At 43.5% G+C, this 15,253-nt stretch overlaps 1 long non-coding RNA gene, 3 other non-coding genes and 1 pseudogene across 4 annotated transcripts; all 5 read right to left on the bottom strand.

Annotated features, from left to right (window-relative positions):
- Nucleotides 1-2,945: 2,945 nt before the first annotated feature.
- LOC120057649 lies at nt 2,946-3,061 on the bottom strand. Its single transcript, XR_005477938.1, has one exon. It is a non-coding gene; the product is annotated as a U5 spliceosomal RNA (small nuclear RNA).
- A 300-nt stretch (nt 3,062-3,361) lies between these two features.
- LOC120057637 lies at nt 3,362-3,528 on the bottom strand (annotated as a pseudogene).
- A 1,478-nt stretch (nt 3,529-5,006) lies between these two features.
- LOC120057647 lies at nt 5,007-5,123 on the bottom strand. The gene has a single exon (XR_005477936.1). It is a non-coding gene; the product is annotated as a U5 spliceosomal RNA (small nuclear RNA).
- Nucleotides 5,124-5,428: 305 nt separating this feature from the next.
- On the bottom strand, nt 5,429-5,615 carry LOC120057639. Its single transcript, XR_005477931.1, has one exon. It is a non-coding gene; the product is annotated as a U2 spliceosomal RNA (small nuclear RNA).
- A 4,023-nt stretch (nt 5,616-9,638) lies between these two features.
- LOC120056681 lies at nt 9,639-12,226 on the bottom strand. Its single transcript, XR_005477826.1, has 4 exons — nt 12,114-12,226; nt 11,099-11,236; nt 10,664-10,796; nt 9,639-10,444 (listed from the first exon to the last, which is right to left on the bottom strand). It is a non-coding gene; the product is annotated as an uncharacterized LOC120056681 (long non-coding RNA).
- Nucleotides 12,227-15,253: the final 3,027 nt, after the last annotated feature.

Raw genomic sequence — 15,253 nt, 5'->3', positions numbered from 1 at the left:
ACTGGGGTCACCTTTTTATGGGCGTCACACGGGGAAGAAGTTGGGAGGGCCCTTCCATCTACAGGCCTTCTTCGACCTTACCTCCACTTTCTCCCCCGCCCCAGTTAGCGTGATGTGGCTGAACGCCACCTCAGATTAGCAACACAGAGTAATTCTTGAAGGGGCCCCCAATAGGGGGGCGAGGCTATACAATCACGAATAGATCTAGCCGCCTCCCTTCTTCTCTCTGTTAGCTCTCTCTGAGGCCATAATTATTTAACCCCGTCCTTAAGGGACAGAGTATTACGTTGGAACCCCCACATAGGGACCGCTCCCAGTCCGGGGCTAATGTTCGCACCAGTTCTAAGTCAGCTGCTAGGCGCCGGCCGAGGCAACCCGCCGGAGACCCCGCATAAACGGGGCCGACGAGCACCGTAGCTGGGGAGATCCGCGAGAAGGGCCCGGCACGCGTCCAGAGTCGCAGCTGCAAACCGCCAAACACAACCCCTCGCCGGTCCGCCTTAGGCCTGCCGCAGGACACCACCACAATGAACCCCCACAAACGGCCCCTTGCGAGACCGCCAATGAGAGCCCCCATGATGGGCCACACGACAAACTTCCAATGGTGGCGACAGGAGGGCGGCGGAGCAACTGCTCCCCCAGCCGCGGCTCGAGCCCAGCCACGCTTCCCGACCCAGCCCTTAGAGCCAATCCTTATCCCGAAGTTACGGATCTGACTTGCCGACTTCCCTTACATACCTCAGGTGAACCTCCTGTAAAAAAACAGATATCAAAACCCTCACCCTCTAAATAACTAAAAACCGCCCTCCTCTTAACAAAGTCCCTTAACCCTCTTACATTTAAGCTAACAAAAGTAATCATACACATCTTGAAAAAATGTATAATCAAATCAAATAACTACCATCACCCAAAAACTAAGCCCAAATGAAAACAAAACAGGAGGCTCACCCGATGCTCCCCTGCTCCATCTCCACCGGCGGGGACGCCGTCCGCACTCCTGACATCGCCCCGTCTTCCTCCATCTCGCCAATCCAGGATGCAGGAATGGTGTTTGGCACCGGAGTGCCCTGCATCCTGGGTTGATCCCCACACTCCTCCACTTCCCCAGCCCCGTAGCTGGTTGGGTAGAGAACAGGGGAGCCCATGTACCCAATCAGGAACTGCGACCCCTCCTCAGCCTTGTTTGGTGTATCAAAATCCACCAGGAGTTGAGGGGCTGGGGAAACCAGCGAGGACACAGAGGTTTCTCCCACCCCCATCGCTCGCTTGGCCCCTTCCTCTTCCCTTACCACCTCCCCTACCCGCCAGCTCCTCCACCATTCCCCTCATCTCTTCCACGAGAGCGCTCGACATTATGCTGTCCCCCCCACCCCCTCTTCTACTGGTCCTTCCGCCGTCTCATTCTCCCCCACCTCTTCCTCCTCTGCTGCTCTTTCTGGCTTCTCCACTTCCTTGCTTCTTCCAACCTCCTTCCCTCCTCTCCTCCCGGTTCTCCTGCTCCCGTACCATCTCCGTCCCCCTCTCCTCCTGCTGCCAGTATTTCCTCCTCCTGTGAGGCCGTCACCTCTGGACCTGTGGTTGGGTCTTGGTCTGGGCCTCCTCCCCCTCCTCTTCTTCCCCCATCCCCTGCTCCTGCCCCCCCAGCTGCAGATGTGTATGACCTCTGACGAGCCGGGCATCCCCGCCACAGGTGTGCTGACTAGCTGTGGAACGCCTTAGGCTCATCACAGTCCTTAGCCTCGTGCTCCCCAGATCCACAAAATCTGCACTCTCTTGTGCTGCATGAGGCTAGGATATGGCCATAGGCCATACAGCGCCTGCAAAACGGTGGCTGACGTGCATAAAATAATGTCCCCTTGTCAGCCCCCAGGGAGAACATAGCTGGAGGATGAAGGTAGCCGCCCAGCCCCTTCGGGTCCTCCCTGAGGGCCTGGAAGCCTCTCCTCCCTGAGGGCCTGCAAGCCTCTCCTCCCGTTCCAAAAGCCCAGCGAATCTTTGAGGTGCCTTGCTGAGGAGACCTTATCCATGTATCTCCCCAGAAAGGCCCTCACCTCATCCTTGACATAAGGGTTATACATTTTTACAGATACAACCCTGTAATTATTCCTCGCCAGGCTGGTCACCTCATAGTTGCACATCAGGCCTCGCACCTCCTACTGCTGTTGCCATTCTCAGGACCTCGTCGTGTTTTTCCTCTGTGTGTAAAGCCACGTCGTAAACTCCTTCCAACGGGGTACCTTGGAGGCAGAACCCATCCTTCACCGTCAGCTTGAGGATCCCGATCAAGATGGTCCTTCCAAAAGATTCCCGTCCAAAAGGTTCAATCTCCTTGTCCTTCCACGTAAAACGAACCGTGTTTGCAAGCCCGATCACCGGGACCGACCTGTATGATGAATTTTGCGCCATCTCCGCAAGGAGAATGGAGCACTCGACGCCGCTCCCGCTCTCTTCCCAGAAAAGAAATACCTGAAAAGAAATACCAAAATGGCCGAGAGTCAATACCCAAAAAACCTAAAAAACTTTACCGGCCTTCGGCTCTTGGCTCAGATCATGCTTGGCACTGAGGTGTCTCAAAGCCCGCTGAGCCAAGAGCAAAAGGCTGAGAAGCGATGACCCCTGCACCCGCCGTGCACCCGGGGGTCTCGGCACACCTCAGCGGTTTGGCAAAATGTGGCTCCTCCCCACCCAACGTTTCCCTGGTGACAGGCAGGTGTTTTTTTTGTAAGTTGCCAATGCGTCACAAGCTCTTTACGCCTAGTGCGACTATTTGTTCAAAGCCCGGCAAATACGCCAGTCGTCGTCATCGTCGGGCTTGAACTCAAATTGCCCGAGCGACTACTTTGAGTGGAAAAATACACCGGTCGGTCAGCCCGATTGAAGTCAAACGCCTGAGCAAAAAGTCTCGGCGTCATCTCTGTCGATTTCTCTTGAAACAAGATATACCGGGCTCTGCCAGAAGAAAAGCCCCTCCAAAAATACGTTAACTTGTAAGTGTTCGTTTCCACGGAAGTCTTTATTAAAAGGCGAAAGGCTTGTGCGTAAGGAAGAGAAACCAGAGTCGTATGGAAGTCAGTGGTCGGGGCCTGAGACACACTCTGTGCACTCTAGGCCGGGATCCTGCGGGTGGTCCCCGAACACACTCTTCCAAGTTTTCGAGGGCTGTGGGTAAAAAGTGACAGACAGACAGACACACAATTTTTTTAAACATTTTTTTCAAGTAAAATGGAGGGAAACGGTGGACCCCATGAAGGGCGCTTCGCCCTTCTTTCAGTTTGGATGTTTCTTCTTTTTTCTTTCCTTCTCTTCTTCTGCTAGCTGTTTACATAGCTTTGTGTATTTATTTCCTTTGACAACTGGAGAAATTTGTTGCACCATTCCTGGAGGTACTGCAATACCGGGTCGATGCGTGGAGCGGATGGAGCAAGCCCCATTTCCGACTCCCTGTTCGAAAAAAACATTTGATATGTAGTCCCCCGATGGGGGACGTATCAGATATTAAACTGATAAGAACAGATGATTCAAAGTTTTATTCTTCCTTTAATACATCCAAACGGTGAACAATTCACACATTTATAACATACCCATACAAATTGTTTTTATTTTTAAAAAGCCACTGGTTTTCAAAACGTTGTACCACCACATCATAACATACACCATAATCTATTTCACAGTTGAAAAATCAGCACGTCAAATACATTTTCCAACCGAATGACATTTCCCCCTTCTCAATTTATGGTACTTGGATACATAATTTTTATGGCTCATAAACACAGACTACTGGTGTTTAACCTGAGCATGATCCCTGTTATTTTGCAGGAGACCGCAGCGAACAAAAACCACAATATATCAATAAACATAAGACATCAAAATACCACAACAGCCTACCAAACGTACCTTCTAGGACTTACCTATCTGACCAGCCCTAGCCCCCCTTTCCACCGCTCTAGGGCGGCATGGTGGCCCCACTTCCTCTCCTCCCTCCTTATTCTCCCTCTCAAATCTCCCTCCACTCTCCTCACTATTCCCTCCACCCCACAGTTTGCCCCCGACTTAACCAAACCTTGCCTGGTATCCCACAGCCCTTGTTTAAAAAGGCTGATGATCAGCCACAACAAAAAACGGTCCCTCCTTACCCCTTCCGCTTTCCCTATTCCTCTCTCCACCCTAGCCCATGTTAAAACAAAGTCCCCCTTAACTCTACCTAGTAAACACTGTGCCCTGGCCCACACTACTCCAGCGAAGGCACAGTCCCAGTACATGTGGCGTATCGTCTCCTCCCCAACGCAAGTTGGTCTCGGACACTGAGGGGATCGTGCCAAGCTATGCCGGTACATGACGGATCGTACCGGCAAGCACTTGTGGAGGCTTAACCAGTTTAGATCCTTGAGGCGATTGTCCAAGCCCCGCACCTGTATGTTCTCTCAGACCACAGCAGTGGTACCCACCACAGGGGCAGCACAAACGCTCCGTCTAACCTCCTCGTACAGGTGTCTGTGATCCAAACATACTCGGGCAACTTCAACCTCGGGATGCGCACACAGCCACTTCACCGCATGGCTGAAGTGCCACGGCAGCTGTTCAGCCCGAGGACCCGTGTTGGACCACACCATTACGCTTCTCACCTGGTACGAGAAGAACATCCGCAGGAAGTAACCGGAGGGATGAATCACCGGATTAGCGAGCTCATTCAACAAAAATGGCAGACCTCAGCGGTTTGGCAAAAGTTGGCTCCTCCCCACCCAATGTTTCCCTGGTGACAGGCAGGTGTTTTTTTTTAAGACGCCAATGCGTTTTTAAGTCACAAGCTCTTTACGCCTAGTGCGACTATTTATTCAAAGCCCAGCTAATACGACAGTCGTTGTCATCGTCGGGCTTGAACTCAATTGCCCAAGCGACTACTTTGAGTGGAAAAATACACAGGTCGGTCAGCCCGATTGAAGTCAAACGCTTGAGCAAAAAAGTCTCGGCGTCATCTCTGTCAATTTCTCTTGAAACAAGATATACCGGGCTCTGCCAGAAGCAAAGCCCCTCCAAAAATACGTTGAACTAGTAAGTGTTCCTCTCCACGGAGGTCTTTAGTAAAAGGCGAAAGGCTTGTGCGTAATGAAGAGAAACCAGAGTCATATGGAAGTCAGAGGTCGGGGCCCGAGATACACCCTGTGCACTCTAGGCCGGGATCTCGCGGGTGATCCCCGAACCCACTCTTCCAAGTTTTCGAGGGCTGTGGGTAAAAAGTCACAGACACACACACACACACTATCCTGGCCAATGTTTTTTTTTTCAAGTAAAATGGAGGGAAACGGGGAACCCCGTGAAGGGCGCTTCGTCCTTCTTTCAGTTTGGATGTTTCGTCTTTTTTCTTTCCTTCTCTTCTTCTGCTAGCTGTTTACATAGCTTTGTGTATTTTTTTCCCTTGACAATGGGAGAAATGTATTGCACCGTTCCCGGAGGTACTGCAATACCGGGTCGATGCGTGGAGCGGACGGAGCAAGCCCCATTTCCGACTCCCTGTTCGAAAAATCTATTTAATATGTAGTCCCCCGATGGGGGACGTATTAGATATTAAACTGAAAAAAATGATGTATTACTTTCAATGCCGTTCAATACAAAACCATATATTACAATCAAAATCAAATTTAGGCATTTTTAAATTACAACACAAAAATAAATCCTCAAAACAAAACTCAGGGGAGCATCTTCCCTCCCCATCATACCTAAACACTACCTTTCCCTATCTCCACGTCCCCAATCTATCCCCGTAAAATATCTAAATTAATCCCAGCCCTAAAACCCCTTTCCACCTCTCCCAATCAGCATGCTGCCCCCACTTCCCCCCACGCCTCCCTCTTCATCCTCCCTCTCAAATCTATTTCCACCCTCCTAACTATCCCCTCCACCCCTCAATCTCTCCCTGTCTTTACCATGTTCTGCCTGGCTTCCCACAGCCCCAGTTTAAAGAGACTCATGAGAAGCCAGAGCAGAAACCTATCCCTATCCGTCCCTCTCGCTCTCCCTACACCTCTCTCTAACCTTGCCCACGTCAAAACAAAATCCCCTCTTACCCTTCCTAACCACACCCGTGCCCTAGCCCATACTACTCCGGCAAAGGCACAGTCCCAAAAGGCATGGCGCACGGTCTCCTCCCTGCCACAAGATGGTCTTGGACAGGTGGGGGATCGCGCCAAGCTATGCTGGTACATGATGGAACGCACCGGCAAGCACTTGTGGAGGCTCAACCAATTCAGGTCCTTGAGCCTGTTTCAGGCCTCGCGCCTGCACTCCCTCCCAGACCACTGCCAGGACGCCCACTACAGGTGCCAGACTCCTTGCCTGTCTGACATCCTCGTACAGGTGCCTGTGATCTAAACCTACTCGGGCAACTTCAAGCGCATGCAGGCACTTGGCCAAAGTGCCACGGCAGCTGTTCCGCCCGAGGACCCGTGTTAGACCTGAAATTGTAAAGGACTTAGATAAGATTCGTTACAATTTTATTTGGAGGAACAAGCCTCACTATCTACGAAAATATATTCTCACCAATACCAAAGAACAAGGAGGTCTTGAGGTTTTAGATTTCAATACTCTAAATAATACTTTTAAAATAAATTGGATTCTGAAGTATGTTAACATCTCTAGGGTATGTGGGACGTTAGCGTCCCACCTCATCAACAGCCAGTGATACTGCAGGGCGCCATATTCAAAACAACAGAAATCCCATAATTTAATTTCCTCAAACATACAAGTATTTTACACAATTTTAAAGCTACACTTGTTGTAAATCCAGCCAAACGATTTCAAAAAGGTTTTACGACGAAAGCACACCAAACGATTATGTAAGGTATGAGCCAAGTCACAGAAAAAGTCAGCCATGTTTCCAGCTAAGGAGAGCATTAACAAAAAGCAGAAATAGAGATAAAATTAATCACTAACCTTTGATCATCTTCATCAGATGACACTCATAGGACTTCATGTTACACAATACATGTATTTTATGTTCGGTAAAGTATATATTTATATCCAAAAATATAAGTTTAGGCAAGACGCTACTGTATCACTTGGCAAAAAGCCTGAGAAAATGCATAGCGCCACATTAAAATGAATGACTATGAAAATTACTATAAAATCAAACTTTCATTAAATCACACATGAGATATCAAATTAAAGCTACACTGGTTGTGAATCCAGCCAACATGTCAGAATTCAAATAGGCTTTTCAGCGAAAGCATACGATGCTATTATCTGAGCATAGCACCATTGTAAACAAAAGAGAGAAAACATTTCAACCCTGCAGGAGCGACACAAAACGCAGAATAAAAATATAATTCATGCCTTACCTTTGACGAGCTTCTGTTGTTGGCACGCCAATATGTCCCATAAACATCACAAATGGTCCTTTTGTTCGATTAATTCCGTTGATATATGTCCATTTATTTGGCGCGTTTGATCCAGAAAAACACCGGTTCCAACTTGCTCAAACATGACGACAAAATATATCAAAGGTTACCTTTAAACTTTGCCAAAAAATGTCAAACTACTTATGTAATACAACTTTAGGTATTTTTTAACGTTAATAATCGCTAAAATTGAAGACGGGATGATATGTGTTCAATACAGGATTAAAACGATATGTAGCATGCCTTCTGTTTGATTTAAAAGCATGTCTAGGACACCAGGAGTGCCTCGACTTCAAGATGGCCGTATTTCTTCATTACACAAAGGAATAACCTCAACCTATTTCTCACGACTGTTGACATCCAGTGGAAGTCGTAGGAACTGCAAGCAAGTTGCTTAGAAATCTGATTGAAAAGACAGTGACCTAAAAAAAAAAAATCTGAATGTTTGTCCTCGGGGTTTCGCCTGCTAAATAAGTTATGTTATACTCACAGACATGATTCAAACAGTTTTAGAAATTTCAGGGTGTTTTCTATCCAAATCTAATAATATGCATATCTTATCTCCTGGCGATGAGTAACTGGCAGTTGAATTTGGGTATGTTTTTCATCCAAATGTGAAAATGCTGCCCCCTACCCTAGAGAAGTTAAGAACCAGAAACGTATTTGGAATGTCTTCCCTGACTGTTGGTGGTTTAGAATTTTTGCTTCTATGTCATTTTGATATTTATAAAATCCCAGTAAAGTTGGCCAATTTCCATAAGCAGGCAATTTTAGCTTGTATGTTAGCGTATAAACACAATTTTCCACTCACAGATACTTTTTATGGAACAACAAAGATATACGATTTAAAAATAAGTCTCTTTTTTTTCATGACTGGTTTGAGAATAAAATTATTTTGGTTGGTCAGTTACTGAATAAGGATGGATATCTTCTCTCATATGGGGGAATATGTTGATAAATTTAAAATTCCAATAACCCCGAAAGAATATGCAATTGTTTTTGATGCGATTCCAAGGGTGGTTGTCTCTTTTAAATTCCTCTGTGGTTGATGTAAGTAACATAGATTTACATGAAAATATATGAATTGGCAATATTAACATCAAAGATAAATGTAGTAATAAACAGATTGGGAATATTGTTTGTGATACTACAATTCCCTCAGCAAGTTTATTTTGGTCAGATATCTATGGTGATATACAATGGGGGAAAGCATGGAAAATTGCTAACAAATATTGTATCAGCAACAAAGGAAGTCAATTTAAAATGTTATACTTAGAATTTATACTGTAAAACATGTTTTGGAAAGATTCAAGCTGTCACAACCGTCGTATGAATAATTAGACCAAGGCGCAGCGTGAGTAGAGTTCCACATTTTAATAATAGTGAAACTTCAAATAACAACAAAGATATAACGATCGTGAACCACGTAGCGAACATAGGCACTCACACAAAACAATATCCCACATCGCAGGTGGGAAAAAGGTCACACTAATAAGTATGATCCCCAATTAGAGGTAACGATTATCAGCTGCCTCCAATTGGGAACCATACACACACACCAACATAGAAATATAATACCTAGAAACTTCCCTAGTCACGCCCTGACCTAAAACACCATAGAGAACCCCGAGGGCTCTCTATGGTCAGGGCGTGACACAAGCTGAATATTGAATATAACAGATTTCTGTGGAATGGAGAAGGAGACCATTTTGCATTTGTTTTTTACCTGTATTTATAGCAGAATGTTTTGGATTGAAATACAGAATTTTGTTACAAAAAAAATAGGACCGGTTGTACTATAATGGTTTTGATATAATGATTTATTTCAGAAATTCTAACGTAAATAAAGATGTAGTATATTTAATTCAGCTGCTAATAATAATAGGTACATTTCATATTCACAAATGCAAATGGTCTAATTCAAAACCTAACTTTTTTCAATTTATAAATGAGTTTAAACAATATGGCACCACTTTAACTCAAATGAAAAACAAAAAGGCAATTAAAACTTGTTGTATTATTAATGAATATGATTTGTTTGTTAAGGATTCCTGGCAATGTAAAAAGTTTTATTATGCTTGTTTGTTCTTTTGTTTGATGATATTTGTTCATTAAAAAAATATAAAAAAGAGGAAAAAAAGAGTGCCATGTAAAAGTTGAGGTCATATTGAACAACTACCAGAGAGAAGCTTCTCTACATAGGAATTGCATACCATATTTTTTCCATATATCGAAATAATACTTTATTGTCAATCAGCAACTTCTTACTTAGATAAGGCCTCAACAAGGCCCCAGTTAATGGTTGAAAATAACTTATTTCCGTGTCAATGAGTTACACTGAGTGTATAAAATATTAAGAACACCTGCTCTTTCCATGACATGTCTAAACGCATCCCTTGTCTCTCTGTCTCTGACCCAAACTTGGAGTTGGCCCTAGGAGCCCAATTCTTCACCAAACTGGACCTCCTCAACGCTTAAAATCTGGTGAGAATCAGGGAGATGAGTGGAAAACTGCCTTTAACACCCCTAGTGGTCACTGAGTATCTAGTCATGACCTTCGGAATATCTAACTCACCAGCAGTCTTTCAGGCATTGATCAATGACACTCTTAGGGAAATGTTGAATCGGTTCGTCTTTGTTTACCTCGACGACATCCTGATCTTCCCCAAAAAGCCTTCCGGAACACATACAGCCCTGTCCCACCTCACTCAATCAGGTTTTTGCTGGAATCCCGAGGCTGACAGGGCATTCATAGAGCTCAAGGGACGTTTCACCTCCGGACCCATCCTCGTTCATCCTGATCCTACTCGTCCCTTTGTGGTAGAGGTGGACGCCTCGGACACCGGAGCTGGGGCGGTCCTTTCACAGCGAACGAGGAGGACAAGAAACTGCACCCATGCGCCTTTCTCTCCAAGCGGTTCTCGACCAGCGGAAGGCAACTACGATGTAGGCAACCGGGAGCTCTTGGCAGTTAAATGGGCCCTTGAGGGGTGCAGACACTGGTTGGAACCACTGCTTCATCTTCTGGTCTCTTCTCTGCACCTGGGTCCAACCTTACCACGTCACAGTTATAGCATCTCTTAATCCCTTCTCTTAACATGTATGGCCCCAAAACATAATCAAGCAGCTGACCAATTACGCAAGACTTTAGTTCTAAGTTAACTGAGATTAATTAACAACTGGATACATGTCTTTATTTCTAAAGTAAAACTATCCTCCGCATTGGAGTATCTCTACAAGTACAAGTTTAAACAGTATTTCAGTTGTTTTACCGTCCCATGAAGAAGTGTGGCAGGCCTGTGAGGAAGGATCCTACAGCCATGAGGAAACAGCCCATAGCAATGAGCCTGGGCCGGTGCAGCTTCGCCCCAAAATGGCTGACCACAGCCAGGAACAGCAGGTTACCTGCAAGAAACCACAACACTACAGTAGCCAGGAATCGCAAATTATAAACACAGTTAAAAAAAAAAAAAACTAAAAATGGCATATCAGTTTGGATACTAGGCTGCAACAACATAGCAATGTTAGGGGTTTGACAGTAGAGTTATGGACAATCGCCAGTCAATCAATTAATAGGAACAACTATAAAACTGGACAGTATTGAGAGCAGACTCTGATTGAACCACAACAAAAAATGTATCATACTGTAGTTTGTATCTGGTTTTAAATACATGAATTCTCAAGCAACTCAATGTTATTGTTGATACCCATCTCAAAGCTGCCGTCTATGAGTCCAATGAGAGAGCTGGACAGGTCAAAGTGTCTCTCTGAGTGATGGCACTCTTCATGTAGGTCCCTGACAGAGCTTTGGTGAAGGAGGCGAATGACAGGGCCACGATGAACTGCTGACAAACACAAGAGAGAGAACATTAGTGTGTGTTTGTCCATGTGTATGTGCATGCGTCGATGCGTGTGCAGACAGAGTGCATGTGTAGCTGAGGTGGCCTGCAATAGTAAAAAGAACGGACACAAGTTTACGTCTGCAGTTCTGCCTCTTTCTTTATATGGAGAAGTTTTTTTTTCTCGTTCAATTGTCTATTTTCTTGTTAGTACTTTGAAAATATTCACATCAAACAAGTGCACACTTTAAATTACACAACATAAATGCACTTTACCTAAAGCAGAATTCAAAAATGTTCCACAAATAACCCTGTCTTAGTGTATGGTTTCACATGAAAACCACATTGTATTTCACATTCATACAATAGAAACACATATATATGAAAACATAAATAACTGAATGTTTTTCTATATACCGCTACATCTATAGAAAACTGACAACAATACATTCAGCTTTAAGATAGTGGCACCTATAGAAAATCGTCTCTCTCACTGTATGCACTAAAAGTCCACCAGACTGAGCGTGCTCGGCCAGTTTACCAGCTAGTGAGCACAATTTTACACAAAACCAATAACATGTCAAACGAACTCAGAAATCCCTAACAAATGGATTCTTTATAAAAAATCTCCTAGACAAAATCCAGTACAAGTAAGCTACTCAGTAAAAATAGTCTCTGTGACTCGTAAATCGTTTTTTACCTTAGCTAGCATTTAGCTAACATTTACTCTCACTTAATGTAAATCACGTGCCTCTCTCACTCAGTTCGACACAAAGCAAAAACAAAACCTTTCCTAACGTGATAATATCTTGCCAAAGTTGTTAAATAGCATGTTTTTACATATTGTGAATATATTTGAACGTTTGGAAGTTCTGTTACATACCTGTAATAGTAAAAAGAACAGACACAGTTTACCTCTGTAAAGTTCTGATCCTTATTCTGCAGAATGGTGAGCGCTTGGCCAGAACTTGTTGTTTCTCCTGCTACAACAGTGCAACAGCTCCATCTATTGGCCTGATGGACTGCTAACGCTAAAGTATGAAGAAAATACAATTTAGATTAATTAAGACAAATACATAAACAAATTGGGGGGGGGGGGGGGTATAATAAATGGGTGTCTGTATTTAGTGGCTTTGTTTTCAACCCATTACACATGCACAATTGTACATGTGCATTTTAAAGCATTATTAAGAACCTTGAGTGAGGAACTGCAGGGCGTTTACACAAAAACCACATGAATTTCACATGTGAACATGGGAAGTGTTCCAAAAACATGTTTTCAGGTAATATTATGTGAAGATAATGTGATAACATGTAAAGCAATGTGTGATTACATGAAACTACACATGTGAAAACGTGATCACGTTGTGTTCCAAAACATGTTTTCACATAAAATGTTAGTTGAAATCATGTGGTTTTTCTGTAAGGGCAGGAATATAAGATGCATTTTGATGTTATGTTTGATGTAACTCTACTGAACTTATCTTCTGCAGCAGATGGGTCTTCCTCATGAGAGCCAGTTTCATCATAGCGCTTCATGGTTTTTGCGACTGCACTAGAAGAAACGTTCAAAGTTCTTGACATGTTCTGTATTGACTGACCTTCATGTCTTAAGTAATGATGGACTGTTGGTTCTCAGCATTATATGGACTTGGTCTTTTACCAAATAGGAATATCTTCCTTATCAAATATATTTTGATTTATTTAACACTTTTTTGCTTACTACATGATTCCAATTGTGCTATTTCATAGTTTTGATGTGTTCACTATTATTCTAAAATGTAAACAATTGTAAAAATAAAGAAAAACCCTTAAATGAGTAGGTGTGTCCAGACTTTTAACTGGTACTGTATATATTGTGATATTGCAAATATGGTACAATGTCACGACTCCGACCGAAGGTGACTCCCCTTCCCGTTCGGGTGGCGCTCGGCGGTCGTCGTCGCCGGCCTACTAGCTGCCACTGACTCTTTTTCCGCCCCCTCCTTATGTGTTTATTTGTTACACCTGTGTTGAGGTGATTATAATTAGTTGGGCTTTATTAGTCAGCCAGCCCGTACGTTTCTTTGTGCGGGATTTATTCAGTTGTACATTGGTATCGGGACTAGACGAACGTATTTGTTTGTTTCGTTCATAGAGTGTATTTGGACTGGGTTTTTGTCCCCCGTGTATGGGACATTTGTTTGTTACACCCAGTGTTTTCGTGGGGACATTGTTTACCGTGTGTGCATTAAAAGCACTATATTGAACTCTCTGTTGTTCCTGCGCCTGACTTCACACCCCCCCCCCCCAACACCCAGAGCGTTACATACAATCCAGGGGTAAAAAGCTCTTGGAGACATACCCAGAAAGACTCACAGCTTTAATCGCTGCCAAAGGTGATTCTAACATGTATTTCATTTTCAATACATAAAAAAAAAAAATGTTAACATGTTTTCACTTTATCATTAAGGGGTATTGTCTGTAGTTGGGTGAGATGATTAAAAAACTATAATTTAATCCATTTGAAATTCAGGCTGTAAGAAAACAAAATGAGGAATAAGTTAAGGGGTATGAACACTTTCTGAAGGCACTGTATATCTGCAAGAAAGTGATAAATGAGCGACTCTTTGAAAGGGGTCATATAAACATTGCTTTATTTAAAAGAAAATAGCTATCATGCAATAATCGGCATAGTTTCTCAGACCAAATCTTCCTTCTGGCTTAAACAAAGCAATCTGATCATGCTCCAGTAAAATACACACTAAAGGGAATGCAAAAAAATGGCTTCTGCAAAGCACATATACATTGTCCAATCAACATCCACACATTGATTTCAATCTTCGGCTCTTTATTCAAACACAATCACACTTGGAATAAAATGTTCTTTCAGTGTCTTGTTGCAGGTTGTGCAATGTTCAAAGGTGTGTTAGAGATTAGCATTAATGTGTGTGTATGTGTGGGGGGTTAAGTTTGGACGGTTGTACATATGCAAATAGCCAAGATTGTATATTTCAGGACCATGGACAGCAGTGATATCGGCATAGCAATATCTGTCATTCAGCACCACGTGACAGTAGACAGCGGCCATCTCATGTGGAGTTGGCCCTGCGGAAATCCCATGTAATGAGAAACGAGGCCTAGGAGGCAAAAAGACTGAAGGAGAAGACTCCCACAGGAACTCTATGCTAAACTGTTCTGCCACATTCATTTCAAATGTTACATCTTTTGATTTGTAAATAATAGGGAATACATCTGCAAATAATTGAAACTGACTATTCAAAATACACTGTACAGCTTTAGTGTGTCTGTGCATCATAGGTACAACTGCAAGCAATTCCGTTCTCAAATATCTGTTTAATGTGAGAAACCAAATGAAAAACACCTGTTAGACCATTACAATGCGGACTGTTATGCATTTTTACTATTACCAACAAGACAACGAAGTGATACGTGCCATGGAGACTTATAACGGATACCTTCCAAACACCAAAGTTCCCACGCTGAGCGATATTGTTTACTACACAATTATGCATACAATCCAAGTCATACGTTTATTGTCATTCATACTCTTATTTTTAACCGAATAGCTTTGCAAAAGTGTTAATTGTGTCAATTCAGAGCTCGGAAATATTGGAATAATGTGCTTAAGGGAACTGACACTCAAGGCGCACAACAGGATAACACAACAACCACATTTTCAATTGACAATCAGTTTTAAATGGATGTGGTCGATTGTTTATATATGCCTATACAAATCTATGTATTTAACTTGTAAACCAAGGTTGGATTAGTAGGTCTAAGCAACATGCACCTGGATAATCGCTTCATGAATTGGGACGGGCTCCTACGTCCTCATATACACATTATGACATAATAAAGAGCTTAATCTTTCACGAAATAAAGACATAGAAGCATACCCAATTATACAGGTTCTACACATTCCATTTCTCCATGGCAATAGAATGTAAACATTCTATTTTGCGCCAAACGTAGCCTACAACTCAATTCTAAGTGCAGCATATTGGACGACTCCACAGTCAT

The sequence above is a fragment of the Salvelinus namaycush genome, chromosome 12 (genome assembly GCF_016432855.1).
Source record: "Salvelinus namaycush isolate Seneca chromosome 12, SaNama_1.0, whole genome shotgun sequence".
NCBI lineage: Eukaryota > Metazoa > Chordata > Actinopteri > Salmoniformes > Salmonidae > Salvelinus > Salvelinus namaycush.
Note: the sequence above shows the minus strand (reverse complement) of the source record. Positions and strands in the feature narration are given on the sequence as shown.